General features: G+C 36.3%; 1 protein-coding gene across 8 annotated transcripts in view; it reads right to left on the reverse strand.

Annotated features, from left to right (window-relative positions):
• The window catches only part of GHR (growth hormone receptor), a 305,275-nt gene that overhangs the window by 136,391 nt on the left and 155,998 nt on the right, over window positions 1-12,886 (reverse strand). The window lies entirely within an intron of this gene.

The raw sequence follows: 12,886 nt of genomic DNA on the forward strand, positions 1-12,886 counted from the left end.
AGTGTGACTGTGATGTTTAACAATATGCAAACAGGGAATATGTAAATAATCTGTAATTTCCTCAGTTTGGAGGGGGCAGTTCTCTGTCAGTAAAGGAGCTTCCTCACCCCAACCCAGAGTATATCCTGTCTATGATTGGACTTAGGGCTCCCTGACTGCCAGCTTTGACCCCTAATTATGATGTCACTAAGTCTCCCTATTTCATCCAAGCTGGAAGTAGTATATAGGTGGTGCTTAATAAATACATATAGACTTGACCTCTCTGTTCTGCCCTGATTGATGTCCACATAATTAAAAAAGTGTAAAAAAATTCAACAAGTTCTTCTGCACACCTCCACTGTGATATTTAATGGAACATTAATATCTGTTTTAAACTGGGACTTGTAGTATCTGAGAACTCAGGTTATTAACTCACCAAACCAAGGAAGAGAAGGAAGAAAGCAGAGATTACAGTACAGAAGAAGCTGCAGGGACTTCTATTTCATACCCATGATGGTTGCTGTGTGCTCCAGGGAGATGGATGTAGAATTCATCTACATCCTCCTACTGTTGAAGGAATGCTTTCCAAGAAAGTCATGCTCTGAGGGAGCAGGATGATCCCATGAGAGGGAACTAGTCAACGTGCTCCATGAAAACATCCGGAGATGTTGAGTGGCAAGGTTAACACCATGCAAGCAGTGTCTGGCACAGTCATGAACACCCAGACCGCTGTCCTGCAGTACTTGGCATTTGAACCAAGCCAGACTAGGACCTCAGCACGTGGAGAGCTGGTGCTTTGCTGGAATTTGGAATCAGAAAGCTAAGTCTGTTTTCATTCATGCTGTGTCCCTCTCGGAGCCTTATTCTTTTTCATTCTCCTTCTGCACGTTGTGTCTAGACCTGCTCATGTAGGGGAAAATATACTTACCAACTGCAAGGGGATGAAGTGAAATTTGGTACTTTACCACCTGTCAGCTCCTACTGAAGCAAATGTCTGGCTTCTGACATGGCTTACACTTTTTTGATTGGACTTTGGTGAGAACACCAGGAGTATTGGGTAACTAATGAGAAAGCCAAAAGGTTAAGCAATCATCAGGAAAGCCTAACCATCACGGACAAAGAACGCATGAAAAAGAGCCAGGAGATCTTCAAAGCACATGGCAAATTGCACAGGATACTAGACTTGGAATCAGGAAGAATTGAGTTCAGATGCTACCTCAAATACTAGCTCTGTCACCTTGGTTATCTCAGTTTCCTCATCTGAAAAAGGGGGGCTACAAAATTATCTTCTTGAGAGCAAGATTTGATTTTTAACTTTTTTTTTTTTTGCATCTCTAAAGCTTTACTTGGCATATAGCGGGCACTTAATAGATTCTAGATGATTGATTGATTGAACCCAAGTCTTTGCCTATAATTCAAACTTGGCATGATAGTCAATTCCCTTCCCTTCCTTTTCCTTCCCTTCCCTTCCTTTTCCTTCCCTTCCCTTCCGTTTTTTCCCAATATTTTCCCTTCTTTTATCTTCTTCCCTTCCCACCAATTATTCCTAATGACTGAGGTTTGATTGTACAAGCAGGCATTTTGCACCTCAGAGAGGCTAGAAACAAAGGATTCATTAAAACTCCTTTTAAAACTTTGACGCAAATGAAGCTACACATCTGTAAAACAGCACACCTGTAAGTTTCCTCACATTTCCTGCTCCCTCCCTCTCTTTCAGGGAGACCTGAATCCTAACACCAGGAATCATTTCTTCACCTGTGGGCACATTATAACCCATCAACATGTTGCTTCTTGTTCTGGCATCTACAATCACACTATCTGAAGTATAATTCCACAATCTAATTTCTCACATAGTCTTGCAAAGTGAATTTCATATTCAAAGCCTTTTAAAGGAGACATAGAAACTCAAGCCTCTCCTACAATTCTGGGACTATAAGCTGAAAATTAATTTTAGTGATCTGGAAATACATAACAGAAGAAGAAACCACCTCCACCCACCTCCCTTGCATTTCAGCTTGACAGTATGTGTTGCATGGCATTCTGACATTTTAGCATGGTTATGCAATGCCTCTGGCTTAAAGGAGAAATTACCTTTGAAGGATGAATCGCAACAGATTTCATTCAAGGTGTGTAAATATTCCACTTCATCATCACCTTTGAGCTGATAATTATTGATGAACTAATGATAAGTGAGGAAGCCATCGATTAGTTGCCAGCAGCTGCACCCTCATGCTTTGATATGAGTCTCATAAAAGAGATCCAAATTTGCCCAGAAGAACTTTTCACTATACATACACAGGATCTTTGCATTTGTGACATTTGAGGCAGGAGAAGGAGAGGTAAAGGTGTCGCATGAGGTTTTAGAGACAAATAGCACAGAATTCAGAACTATCAAAGGAGCGACAAACACTAGAAACATCTATTTCAATTCATAGACTAGTATACTCACTTCTAGGGGGATAAATTGGCTTGACAAGTATCACCATGGGTAATAAGTAGAACTAGAAATTTAACTCAGGTCCAGTTGACTCCAAATCCAATGCTCCTTCCCCAATGTAGTCCTCCTATTTTACCATTTTTCTAAAGATTTTCTTATCCAGTGTATATTCGGATACTGTAAACCCAGATGATCTGCCTTACAGCTGAACTTTCCCAGAATGCTTATGAAGCTAGAACTGAGAATAATAAGAGGTAATATTTGTAAACTACTTTATAGCTTTCAAGTTCTTGGACATACATTATCACATATATATCCATCATCCCCACCATCCCAGATCCTTGTGAAATAGGGAGTACTTGTATTATCATGTCCATTTTAAAGATGAATGAACAAGTTCTGATAAGTTTAACTGACTTAAGTTCACAAAGCTAGTAATTGTGGAGTTAGGACATGTTATCTAATTTCAAATCCCAGACTCATTCTCTTAATGGTATCACCTTTTTTAAAAGACCCTCTGTCAAATGCCAAAGAGTCAGGGCTGGTCTATGCTAGGAAAATCTGTAGCAGTACCAAAAGACCCCACAGTATAATTTGAAAGTTCTATTTTCAAAGATAGAATTGTAAATCCTATGCAACCCCTTGACTAGTTAGCATGTTTTCAAGCTACTGACAGGCTAAGTTTTTTTTTTTTTTTTTTTTTTTTTTTTTGGCTTGGGCTAGATTGGGGGAGCAAGCAGACCTGGGTACTGTATAGGGGAGGCACAAGCAGCAATGATATCATCATTTAGCCTTTTTGACAGAACTGTGTCATATAAATCCCACTCCAATGCTGGTGGGCTGATGGTATTCCAGGCTCTCATCCTCCATGATTCTGCCCTACCACACCATGCATAATTAAGAATGGCTAGCTCTCATCTATTTAAAACCATCAGCAAGCATGTAATGGGGATAAACTGGAATCATTCCCAATAAGATCAGGGATGAAACAAGGTTGCCTACTATCACCATTACTATTCAATATTGTATTAGAAATGCTAGCTTTGGCAATAAGAGATAAAAAAGAGACTAAAGGAATTAGAGTAGGTAATGAGGAAACCAAATTGTCACTCTTTGCAGATGATATGATGGTATACTTAGAGAACCCCAGAGAATCAACTAAAAAGCTATTAGAAATAATCCACAACTTTAGCAAAGTTACAAGATACAAAACAAATCCACATAAATCATCAACATTTCTATACATCACTAACAAAATCCAACAGCAAGAGATACAAAGAGAAATTCCACTTAAAATAACTGTTGATAGTATAAAATATTTGGGGATCTATCTGCCAAGGGAAAGTCAGGAGCTATATGAGCAAAATTACAAAAAACTTTCCACACAAACAAAATCAGATCTAAACAATTAGAAAAATATCAAGTGCTCTTGGATAGGTTGAGCTAATATAATAAAGATGACAATACTACCTAAACTTTTAATCTACTTATTTAGGGTTATACCAAACAAACTCCCAAGAAACTATTTTACTGACCTAGAAAAAATAACAAACTTCATTTGGAAGAACAAAAGGTTAAGAATTTCAAAGGAACTAATGAAAAAAAAACACAAAAAAACAAATAAAGGTGGCCTAGCTGTACCAGATCTAACACTATATTATAAAGCAGCAGTCACCAAAACTATTTGGTACTAGCTAAGAAATAGATTAGTTAGGTTTACAGGACAAAACAGTCAGTGACTATAGCATCTAGTATTTGACAAACCCAAAGACCCCAGCTTTTGGGATAAGAATTCACTATATGACAAAAAGCTGGGAAAATTGGAAACTAGTATGGCAGAAACTAGGCACTGACCCACACTTAACACTGTACAACAGGATAAGGTTAAAATGGGTTCATGATCTAGATATAAAGAATGATATTATAAACAAATTAGAAGAACATAGGATAGTTCATCTCTCAGATCTGTGGAGTTGGAAGGAATTTGTGACCAAAGAAGAACTAGAGATCATTATTGATCACAAAATAGATAATTTTGATTATATTAAGTTAAAAAGTTTTTGCACAAACAGAACTAATGTAGACAAGATTAGAAGGGAAGCAAGAAACTGGGCAAACATTTTTATATTCAAAGGTTCTGATAAAGGTCTCATTTCCAAAATATATAGAGAATCAATTCAAATTATATTAGTTCAAAGGATATGAACAGACAATTTTCAGATGAAGAAATTGAAACTATTTGTAGTCACATGAAAAGGTGCTCCAAATCACTATTGATTAGAGAAATGCAAATTTAGACAACTCTGAGATACCACTACATACCTCTCACCTTGGTTAAGATGACAGGAAAAGATAATGACAAATGTTGGAGGGGATATGGGAAAACTGGGACACTGATGCATAATTGGTAGAATTGTGAATGCATCCAAACATTCTGAAGAGCAATTTGGAACTATGCTCAAAAAATTATCAAACTGTGCATACCCTTTGATCCAGCAGTGTTACTACTGGGCTTATATCCCAAAGAGATCTTAAAGGAGGGAAAGGGACCTGTATGTGCCAAAATGTTTATGGCAGCACTTTTTGTAGTGGCTAGAAACTGGAAAATGAATCAATGCCCATCAATTGGAGAATGGCTGAATAAACTGTGGTATATGAATGTTATGGAATATTATTGTTCTGTAAGAAATGACCAGCAGGATGATTTCAGAGAGGCCTGGAAAGACTTATATGAACTGATGCTAAGTGAAATAAGCAGGACCAGGAGATCATTATACACGGCAACAACAAGACTATATGATGATCAATTCTGATGGACACGGCTCTCTTTAATATTGAGATGATTTAACCCATTTCCAATGAAGAGAGCCATTTATAGCCAGAGTGAGGACTGTGGGTACAAAGTGTGGAACACAACATAGCAATTTCATTCTTTCTGTTATTGTTTGCTTGCATCCTTCTCAGGCTTTTCCTTTCTTTTTAGATCCGATTTTTCTAGGGGAGGGGATGGGGGGAAGGAGGGGAAAATTTGGAACAAAAGATTTTGTAAGAGTCAATGTTGAAAAATTACCCATGCATATGTTTTATAAATAAAAATATATATATATAAAAAGAATGGCTTGCTTTGAAAGAAGATAAAATTGATTAGGAAATGCAGCAGTATAGAAAATGAATATTCTATATCTTACCTCTTATTTCATCAAAAATACTTCCCTTGGATCACAACCAAATGAACACTGTAATCAGTAACAACAACTATAAATGACTTAGCTCTTCTAGCAGTGTTCCAAAACATTGACCAAACATATTTCCAAAGGACTCATGATGAAAAATCCTACCCACATCCAGAAAAAGAACTGATGAACTCTGATTGCAGATTGAAGCAAATTATTTTCACTTAGTATGTGTTTATGTGTTTTCCTTTGGGTTATTTCTTTCACAATATGATTAATATGGAAATAATGTTTTACGTGTTGGCACATATATAACCTAAATCAAATTGCTTACTATTTTAGGAAGAGGAGGGGAGAGGCAAGGAAGGAAAAAAATTTGGAACTCAAAATTTTGTAAAAATTAATGTTAAGAATTTCTTCATATGTAATTGGAAAAATATTAAAATGCCTTTCTTTTTTAAGGTTAAATATGTATAATTCTTTTAAATATATTTCCATATTTGTCACATTATGCAAGAAAAATAAGATGAAAAGGGGAAAAAACATGAAACAGAAAACAAACAAAAAGTGAAAATACTATTCTTCAATCCATAGTTAATTTCCATATTTCATTCTCTGGATATGGATGGCATTTTTCATTCCAAATATATTAGAATTGCCTTGAATTATTGTACTGTTGAGAAGAACTAAGCCCATCACAGTTGATCATCACATAATCTTCTTGTTACTATGTACAATGATCTCTTGCTTCTGCTTGTTTCACTCAGCATCAGTTCATCTATGTCTTTCCACATTTTTCTGAAATCAGCCTGCTGATCATTTCTTATTGAACATTATATTTACATACCATAACTTATTCAGCCATTCCCCAACTGATGGACATCTACTCAATTTTTCAGTTTCTTGACACTATAAAAAGGGCTGCTACCAACCCCCTCCCCCCCAAAAAAAACCAAACAAACCCCAAAACAGCCCTTTCTTTACCTGTCACTTCTAGGTACTTCCAGTGTAATTTAGACACATTATCCCCAGTTAGGGAACCAAAAGAAGAGATGTTAAACATGAAGCCTATAGGTAACACCCCTGAGAATTTTGGGCCAAATTAAAATATAATTAGAAAATAAATAAAATTTTATAAAACACAGATAATAGTATAGTTTAAAATCAAGGCAATGTGACACATATAGGGATCATCACTGATCCTATTTCTTTTTAAATTAGATACTATTGACCTAAGGCAAATCTCTTACCCTTTTTGGAACAAATTTCCTTCCTTGTAAAAGGGAGATAATATCAGCTGCCCCACCTTTTTCATCTGGTTGTCATGGGGGATTAAATAAGATTATGTAAGTGAAAGTACTCAGTGACTAGAAAGCATTATTTAAATGTAAGCTTTTTTTTTTTCTTTTTTTTTTTTTAAGTGAAGAGCTTTGATTTCACTTGTATAGGAAACTCCCAGTGAAGTAATTAATTCTCTTTACTGATGCAACTTGGGAACCACTCTACTAGGTATGGGCAGCTAGGTGATGCCTGTAGATCAAGTACTAGACTTGGAATCCAGAAGACTCCTCAAGTACAAATCTATTCTCATACACTTAACTGGAGTGATCCTGTTTCCCTCAGTTTCCCCATATGTAAAATGACCAAATAAGGAAATGGCAAACTTCTGCAATATCTTTGCCAAGAAAACCCAAATGGAGTAATAAAGAGTTGGACACAACTGACGCCTCTCAATAACAAAAAAAGCATGGTCTTAGAAAGTTTCCTAAGATACAGAGAGGGTGGCATCCAGAATTACAAGGACCATGTGGGTAAGTATGGTTATAATTATGTAAGACAGGATCCCAGTACCCTACCCTTGGTATGGGAGGCAAGTCCAGGATCCCTCTAGCAGCAGTAGTAATAACAGTAGTAATCTCTTCCTCTTCCTTTGTAGCTCAGATCTATTGACAGAGAGCTGTGAGCCAAGCAGTCATAGTCATTTATATTTATATTTATATTTCTCATCCTCTCCTGGGAGCCAGTATTGATGGCAGTAGCTCTATGGAACACCTCCCTCCCTCCAAGAGTAGGTAAGGTCTGCAGCGGAGTAGCTGCAGGAGGGCCATCTTCTTTTGAGGTTGTACCATTTACTGATTGGCTCTAGGAGTCTGAAGTACATTTTGATGGGTCTTGGCAGTTCTCAAGAGGCTAGAGAATTTCAGTTGTGATGGTAAAAGATATATATTGAAAAAAATCATCCAAGTTCTCTGTGAATCTCTTCATATGCTCTCTATATTATAGGGAGAAATCTCCCTACTTTTGAGTAGTGTCTTGGTTGAATGAATGGAGTTCAAAGTTTGTTTGTTTTTTTGTCTTTAAAAAAGATTTTGGTATTACTAACAACACAAATTTCTTAATCAGGGTGACAACATGGTGAAATACAGGGCTGAAGTCAGATACACCTGGGTTAAAATTCAGCAACCTCTGATGCCCAAAACATGGGCAAATTACTGAACCTCCATGAATCTCAGTTTCCTCCTCTGTAAAATGAGGATAATAATACCACTTACCTTATAGGGTTATTACCTATATAGGGTTCAACAGAGAGATAATGTATATAAAGCATATCACAAACTTTAAAGAACTATATAAATATAAGTTATTATTATTTTTATAACTTGTTTGATATATCATGATATAGACTTAAATAACTATATGCTTAGTAGGATCAATCATTCAAGCTGTGAGATACTAAAATATTGCTTTTAAGAGGCTCCTTGGTCTAACCTATTCTCATCAAATGAAAAGGGAAGTATTCTTATATGAAAGATTTGCTCCTTTTGCATGATCTGCCTCTGAATAGGGTTGTTTCATCATATGTTCAAAATGGAGTAAATGTGGGGGACCACTCTGTTCTCTCTTCCAATTTAAGACCTACCTGTTCTTCAAGGACAAATTTAGTTCCCCTTTTCCCAATTCAAAGCTCTCACAACTTGGTTCTGACTCACCTCCCAGTCTTATCTTTATAATAAATGGCAGGTTTGAGAAACTTTGGGTATGGTTTCCCCAAAGTGGGATGTGAGTAATCAGGAAGGATCGCTTATGGATCCTTTCCTCAAAGGCTATTTTAGGAAGATGGATGGCTTATGTTACCCAACTGGCTTCTCTCATTCTGCAGCAGCAGTAGGGAGAGAAACAGTGGGATGGAAAGGGCAAGAGGTAGAAGGAATCTCCTAAGCAAGTGAGCTAATGCAATTAGACTTGTCTTGGAGACATGGAATATTTTCCATCTGTTAAAGTTCCTGTATTTCATTATCAAGTCTCCTGTCTAAATGAATGTGCCCAGAGTATTAGGTTAGGAGGGTAGTTATGAAAACATCAATTACCTTGTCTGACTAGGACCATTGGAGAGAGAAATGCAAGGATGTAGACAAAAATGCTCCCTAAGGATTTGGAACCTTGTACATGTCTTGCCACTGTACCCCTAGCACATCCAAGCTTTTCCATCTGCTTTGCACTGAAGCTCATATGCATTACCTTCCCCAGTTTGAATGAGAATTCCTTGATGCCAGGGACTACTTTCTTTTTCTATTTGTAATTCTAGCCCTTAGCATAGGTGCTTTAGAAATATTCAATTCTTTATTCATTCAAGAAAATACCAATTGGAATCTGCCAAGTAATTTTAAGATGGAAGGACTTCAATTTAAAGCATAATCTGATCCCACTCATACAAGAAAAATAATTTCCATTACAACTTAATTAATGCTGCTTGAAGACTTCTAATAAGGTCCAATGTGCATATCCGATTTATTGATTATTTCAAATGTTACAGAATTCTTCCTGACATTTAACCTAAACTTTCCTCTTTTCACCTGACATCCATTGTCCCTGACCATACATACCTTGTGGTTTTTGTTTGCTTGTTTGTTTTTAGGCAATTTGGGTTAAACGATGGGCTCTGATCACACACTAAGTGTCTGAAGCTGGATTTGAACTCAGGCTCCAGGGCTGGTGCTCTATCCACTGCCTTTTTAGGCCAAACAAAGTAAGTCTACTTATTCTTTTCCACAACAACACGACAAATGTTCAAAGACATGAAGACAACTACGAGGTTTCATTTAAGTCTTTTCTTGGCTAAATAAACATCTCCATTTTCTTCAGCCTCATATGGTATGAAAGTAGACAACTAAAGTACACAGGGCCATATTTACTGACCTACATTTACACACCTATTTACTGGGCCACATTTCCTAGTAAATTATAATCTTCTTGAGGACAGAGATTATGCCCTTTCCACCTTTTTCTCCCCCATAGCACCTATAAACCAACCAACTATTCAACAAGCTAAAATACAGAGATAAAAAAATTCATTGAATGATTTTTAAAAAAAAAAGTTGTATTTTGTTTTTAATTTATTGAATAAAGCAAGCATTTCCATAAATAATAAAAAGATGGTCACACATGAAACTGCAAATATATTATGTACAATTTGCTATTCCTTTTAAATATATAATAAAGTTATCATCTAACATAATATGATAATATATCATATAATAAAGTTTTCTTTTTTCCTTTTCTACTCCCCCCGCCCCATTACCATTAGGCGTGCACATACACACATGTATGGAAAGTCTATATATATATATTTCTATTTTATCAGTTATTTTTCTGGTTGCAAATAGAATGAATTAGTTAAGTAAATCACCCAAAGACCATGTTGTACTCTCCTGATGCCCTTTCACAGCATTGAGAAATAGTCCTTACATCACTTAACAAGCACTTTTGGAATACCTTGTGCTCTAGAAGAGACATATGTATAGATCTCTCATCTCCCAAACTAGATTGGTGGCTATTTAAGGGCAGGAACTGTGTCTTCCACTTTGTATCTCCCACATATCCTGACAAGGGTCTTAAACTACCGGAAACACAGTGAGTATGCAGAAAATGCTCTATGACTGATTGCTATGATACAGACAGTACCTGCCATAACCCTGGCAGCATTTTTATAGACAGTTTATAAAAATGCATTTCTCATTAAGCAACCCCATTAGTAGCAATTTAGTACAACCAACTGAGATTGTTTAGCATTTTCTGGAATTCTGAAAATGAAGCATCCCTGGAATTATTTTTTTCTTGCTGTCAGAAGCAGATGGAAAGATTTTTCTGGTAATTGACAGTGCTCAGTCTATTGATGAATTTTATCCAGTACAATGATGACATTCCTTAGTGTTTATTGTCCATTTAATTTCTAATGGGGAAATAAGATTTAATGAAAAAGACCCCTAAGAGGTAATGTATTTCTCACCAAAGAAAAATTTATTATTTTATTTAATACTTCATTATTTATTTATATTTATAATAAATAAATTATTTAATACTTTTATTTATGGTTATTTAATACTTTAAAATGAAGATGTTTCAAGGAATACTACGTCAGATTACTCCAGATCCTTATTTATTTCTAATATGCTGCTAAAAATGATGTCTGCTGCACCACATTGTTATCTAGGTGACTTTTCTCCCCTTCATTCAATCTACTAATTTTCAAAGATAAAAACTTAAGTTCTGTGTTCTGAATTGATTTCAAGTAAAGAGACTGATAATCCAGAGTAAATTTATTTCTCACCTTAATTTTCTGTTTGTACTATACAATGGGAAACAAAATAAAAATAAAACGAATTGGCAATTGACCAGATCTGGTGGTAAAAGAAAACACATGGCCCATGAATGTCATTTGAGCTCAACCCCTACCAAGTGCTCTCCCTGACTGAATCTATTAGATAAGTAGCCAGAGACTTGGCAAAAACTTGCTAATTTCAACAGTCATTCCCCATCATTAATAAACCCAAGCCATTTCTAAATCATATTGCAGAATGACAAGAAGTCCAAAAGAAATGTTGGTTACTGAACTAATAAAGAAGGCAGAGATTTGCAACAGACCAGCATGTCTCTGGTAGGTCAGTTACCTTAGGTTTAATCGACATTAGCAAACCCTTCCATTTCCTCCTGTAAGTAACAACCTGGGGGGGGGGGGGGAGGCCTACCACAGAAGGTTTTTCTGAATTAGTTCGGTGAGGGTGCAGGCTTTGCCAAAGCATTAAAGCATCTCATGTTAGGACACTATTGTGCATTCTCTAGGATTGAAATAGCTTTTACTTTCCAGTCTTGGCTAAGCCAAATTTTTTTTCCTTCCCACTTTTACTTTTTTCCCCTCTCCTTTTCTTCTTCCTCCACCTTAGTTTTTACTCTTTATTCTTTCCAATTCTTACAACTAAAAAATTCTTCCAACCTTGCCCATAGTGGTCTGAGAAAGTGAAAATAATATTAGTGAAGAAAGTAAAAATTAAGCTACCCTCATTAGCTCTTTACAGGCACAGATCTTAGCTGTCATTCTTTGGCTCAGAACCAGACTCTAAAACCAGGCATGGGAAAAGCTGCTGAAATAAAGTCTGCAGTTCCCTACATGTCTCACTTGCATACTGCTGATATCTAGACACATTTTTAAAAATAACACCAGCAAGACCCAAAGTATTTCAAAGAAATATGAATGCCTTCTTGCAAATATTTTAAAATTATTTTTTAAGATAAAATTGCATTCTCTTTCCTCTCTCATCTTTCCAGTTACAGTTTGCCCTAAACACCTTTCTACTATGGGCTTTTTGGGGGCCAGAAGTTTCATTTTAAGGAGCTGTCATAATTTCTTCTAGTGTTTTCTCAGGGTATAACACAAGCTTTTCATTTTAAGACATCAAACTCAAGTTGCACTGTAGCATGAGAAACTTGTTGCTATTTCCCTCTATCAACACCATGCAAGTAAAACAGAAGTAGACTTGACCCTTTCATCTCCCTGGAAGAAGAGCTGGAGGATCTCAGGCTTTCTACATGTTCTTGTAAGCCTCTGTTTTACACATTGCTCTTGTGAGCCCTGACCTTCACATGCAATGAGACATATCACTCGACGGAAAGTGGGGAACCTGTGTGGTGAAGAGATGGTAAAGAAAGTTCAAAGATTTTCCTGATCAGTTCCTAGAAACAAACCAAGTCAGAATTTGTAAATTCATTAATCCCTACTCTGATTTTTGTTCTTTCACTAGCCAAAATTGTTTTTGTCTAATATGAAATGAAAAATTCGCTCAAAGATCTACTCTTTGACCTCTCAGAATATCAACAAAATCCTGACTCTGCAGTTAGGCTCTCTCATTTGCCACAGATGAACTGAGGAAGCCCTATCATTTTTGGTGAAATTTCTTTCCCTCTCCCAAGCTGAAGGTCTAGCATCATCCCTCACTCTTAAGGTAGCTATAAGTTTCATTTC

Source organism: Sminthopsis crassicaudata, chromosome 1 (assembly GCF_048593235.1).
Source record: "Sminthopsis crassicaudata isolate SCR6 chromosome 1, ASM4859323v1, whole genome shotgun sequence".
NCBI lineage: Eukaryota > Metazoa > Chordata > Mammalia > Dasyuromorphia > Dasyuridae > Sminthopsis > Sminthopsis crassicaudata.